Here is a 4,832-nt window from a genome sequence, read left to right as displayed (position 1 = left end):
ATAACCTCTTTGGCATTTCTATAGTATTTGACACGGTTCAATAATCTTTTTTAATAGTTTGTTTTTAAAAAATTCATCCGCATGATAATAATTGTAAGTGGTACAAAAAAGTGTACAGTGAAACTTAAACCTCTCTCATCATCTGATCTCCAGCTCTCGGGACCCTCCCCAGAGGCAATTATGATTTTCAGTTTCATCAGTTCAACGATTACATGTGTCCTCTTTTGTATACAAGTGACAGGATACTATGTATGCTATTTTGTCACTTGTCTTTTTTGTATACATTTTTCAATGTCAGTACATGCAGATTGACCTCATCCTTTTTATTTATTTATTTATTTGTTTGTTTATTTATTTTTGGCTGCATTGGGTCTTTGTTACTGCACGTGGGCTTTCTCTAGTTGCGGCAAGCAGGGGCTACTCTTCGTTGCGGTATGCGGGCTTCTCATTGCGGTTGCTTCTCTTGTTGCCGAGCATGGGCTGTAGGCACGTGGACTTCAGTAGTTGTGGCACGCAGGCTCAGTAGTTGTGGCTCGCGGGCTGTAGGGCGTAGGCTCAGTGGTTGTGGCACATGGGCTTGGTTGCTGCACGGCATGTGGGATCTTCCCGGACCAGGGATCGAACCCGTGTCCCCTGCATTAGCAGGCAGATTCTTATCCATTGTGCCACCAGGGAAGTCCTGACCTCATCCTTCTTAATAACTACATAGAGTTCCAGTGCGTGGCTGTTCCAATAATAATGTATTTACTCAGCTCTTTATTGATGCCACCCCTCTTTTACGAAGGTCTCCCTACTATCACGCGGTGGATGTGGTGTCATTGCACACTGCTAATTATTCTACCTCCTCACTTTCTCCTTTCGAGGTTCTTTGGTTTCCTATCAACCATCTGTTTCCTAGAACTGAAATTCTTGCTTTTTTATTCCCCCCAGTGTCTTATCTTGGTAAACTCATCACTTGCCACACCTTCTATTATCTTCTTTGGATGACCTGGGAATCTGTATTTCCAGTTTCAATGTCTTTCTCCCATGACCTCCAGATTTTCATTTGTGGATCTGTGACTACTTCACATAAATAAGGCCAAACCTTTAATCTTTTGACCCCAAAATTCATATTCTTACATATCTTTATAGCATTACCCAAGCTCAGTACCTCGAAGTCGTTTCTAATTCCACCTTATTCCTGATCTCTACAATTAGTCAACAGTGCCTGCCAAGTCGATTCAGTAGGCCAGAGCAGTTTATAACTGAATTTGATCTGCGCTTCTAAGAAAAGTGAACAAAACAAAAGCCCTGGTGCCCTTATGATACTACATAATGGTATAAAAGTAAACTTTTTTCATAATAATGTATAACTTACAACATCTCTGATAATGTGATTCTATTTTTCCATATTCATTTTTCACTGTTTATCTTGGGCATTTTTACAATCACTGTTTCCTGCAGACACAATTACAGTATTATATATAAAGTTTTAGTCCATTGCTGCTGCAGAAGATTAATTTTAATTGATATTCTATAAAAATTAACATGAACATGTTAGAGTTTAGGAACATGTTACATATTCCATAGGGTAAAATTAATATGACATTTTAAAATTTCTGGTTATATACTTCAGTGGGTCTAATTTATACCAAAGAAATCTATAAGGTAAGCTCCAGGGCAGTACTGCTTATCTTGAGGACGGGATGACAGATTATAATTGCTTTATTTAGTACAGCATTCTGAATTCCTGTGAAGCTGTAATGGCTTGTTACGCACTAGAGATTTTGTTATTTAGAATATAATTGATTGTAATGGATGCTGTTTGCTCTTGAATAACTCCCATTTTCCACCTCAGAGAGATTTTCGTTTCGGCATCAAATAATATGATTACTGCATTTGTTAAGTTTCTGAAGCATTTTGAAATTCTTTCAATTGAAAAATGATTCAGAATGGAAATATGCTATAAATTAAAGGGGCAAATTGAATTTAATGCCGTATGTTTCATTTTTAAGGCCAAGTATTTAGCATAGCTCATCCTTGCTGGCTCTTACCCTGTAGTTGGCATTAATTGGAGGTAGCAAGGCAGGTACCTGAATGCTTAAGAAATTAGCAATCCCATTAACTATTTTGGTTTGTGTTTTCTAATTGTCACTATTACTTGACATTCTCTGCCTTAAAGATCTAGCAAAAATCTCTAACACCAAAACTGAAATCTCTGTCATTAACTCTAAAATAAATTTTCCTTGGAAACACTTTTGACAGAGAGTTCTGCTACAAGTTTTTACTTCTTTTTGCCCATCTTTACACACTTCTGCCTCTCTTTCCTAGCTTGTATATTTTTCTCTGTTAACTTCTTCCCTCTTCCCCCAGTCTGACGTCTAGGTCTTGGAACACAGAGGCACTTCCTCCTCAAGTCAAGATAATGCTTCACTTCCTCTACCATAAATTGGTCTTAAAGAGAAACAATGTTCTGTTCCTTAGTTGAGCAAGTGAGAATTTCCATTTTACTCATGTTGTTTGTTTACCTAGTCTTTGAAGATCACACAAATGAGTATTTACATGAAGTCTTCTTCAGTCACTTAATAATTTATTTCTGTTAGGACCAGGAGGCCAAAGACTCAACCAATTTTGTGGAGGATCTCAATTTTCATGCATTAGTTTTTATCCTAAACCCAACTCTATCTCATTATTTTTTTTGGTCTGCTTTTCAGATTTTTAAAAGGAAAAGGTGAATCTTAGTATTCCTTCTTATTCATGCCTCCCTAAAGGACTGAATTAGATGAAAAGGATATATTAAGCCAATCGGTTAAAATTGGATTATTTTGATAAGATATGGATTCCATTTTTCTTAGCATCCTTATGTCTGCATTTTTAGCTAATCTGAACTATAATACAAAGAATGAGCAATAAAGCTTCAAATCCAAGGGATTCTGGGCTCCCCAAATGCATCTTTCTCCACCAGCCTGACTGATTTGGGACAGTGGCTCTGGAAGGCAAAAGTCCCAAGTTCTACAACCAGACTTCTAATGAAAATTTTAGTTTCTATCACCAAGCAGTTATTAGAAGTTCATAGCAGTCCTTCGTGAGAGCTAACTGAACAGTGCTTAGATCCTGGCCCAAAGGTAACAGGGCCTAGAAAAATTAAACTTGCATAATCTTTGTGAGCTCTAATTCCACCAAATTGTGTAATTGGTAGATTTCTGAAGTAAGAGTGACTATACAGTCTGAAGCCAAGTAGAAGTTAGTAGCACCTCAGAGAAAGTTTCAGACTTTTAAAAATTGACATTCTCTTTGGAATGCTTCTTCTTAGTTTTTTTTATTTTCCCCTTGATTCTATTTTTATTGTGCCGTTATACTGACTCATGTTTATAAAGGCAGCCAGGGACACATGAGGCCTATGGAGGAGAAACTAGAACTTCAGCCCAAATAACATTATTTCACAAAGCAACAGGGAAGTGAAAATAGTGCTGTTGAGCCCTTAAGTCTCCAGATTTGCTCCCTTAGTAGAAAGGCTTCTGGGGTAGAAATTTTCCATTTCTGTCTCCTACTGGCCACGTCAAACCCTCCTTTGGTTCCTGTCCCCATAGAGTAATATTCAAGCAATGTGTATATTGGATTATAGATTCAAGAGTTAGCTTTGTTTAAGCAACTTCTATTTACAGGCACCATTTACAGCAACAAATAGTATTCTTTGTAACTCTTCCCCTTGCTCTTTAATTCCTAGGGATGAAAAGAAAGATGTTGGAGGCTAATGAAAAAAAAATCTTTCAAGATAAGTTTTAAATCTACAAGTCTGTCTACATTCACATTTAGTAGAAATCAATTAATTGGTTTTAAAGTTTAGAGAAGAGAGAAATCCTTTCTATCAACTTCCTTTGAGGAAGTACTGTGATGGTGTATGATGATGCAAGTTTTCTTTGGGGGGCTCATTATCAGAAATTCCCATCAAATGATGAGGTTAGGTGAGACTCTAATCCAGTGGATTTAAGTGCTTCATTGCCCAGACATCATGTCAAATCAATGTTATCGATCTCTTGGCTTTACTTTAAGGTCTTTTAAAGCAGTGCTTCTCAAACTTTGACATATATGGGAATCACCTGGGAATCTTGTTAAAAATCCACTTTCAGTAGGTCTTGGTTGGGGTCTGACATTCTGTATTTCTAACAACCTCCCAGCGGATGACAGTGCTGCTCAGATGCACAGGACTGCACTTTGAGCGGCCAGGTTTTAAACTTCCTGTGTTCTACATCTCAACGTGAGGCTTTTTTTTTAATAGGAAAAGTTTTTATTTGCAGCAGGCCTACTATGTGTGCCGTACTGACTAGGTTTCATTTAGGTCATTTAATCTTCAAAATACCCCTACAGATAAGTATAATTATTATGTTTTAAATATTTATTTATTTATTTATTTGGTTGTGTCGGGTCTTAGTTGCAGCATGCGGGATCTTAGTTCCCCGACCAGGGATCGAACCCGAGCCCCCTACATTGGGAGCGTGGAGCCTTAACCACTGCACCACCAGGGGAGTCCCTAATTATTTTTAAATAAGGAAAGTTTGGCTTTCAGAGAAGTTAATTCTTTTACCCAAGGTCACACAGCTAGTAGGTGCCCGGGATTTGGACTCAGGTTTTTCTGACTCCAAAGCCAGAGCACAGTTCTTTATGTATTATACACTAGGTCCTGTGAAGAACACTTTGAGAGATGGGGAAGAGTTTCTACCCTTTAGAAATCAACATTACAATGGCAGAAATTGGACATATACATACAAAGATTAATGAGAGCTTTTAAGTGTTGTGCAGGTATCAGAGAAATTAGACTATTGAGTTAAATAGTAGTAAAATTGGAAAGGAAC

Source organism: Globicephala melas, chromosome X (genome assembly GCF_963455315.2).
Source record: "Globicephala melas chromosome X, mGloMel1.2, whole genome shotgun sequence".
In the NCBI taxonomy this organism is placed as follows: Eukaryota; Metazoa; Chordata; class Mammalia; order Artiodactyla; family Delphinidae; genus Globicephala; species Globicephala melas.
The sequence above is the reverse complement of the archived record's forward strand: the minus strand, read 5'-3'. Positions refer to the sequence as shown.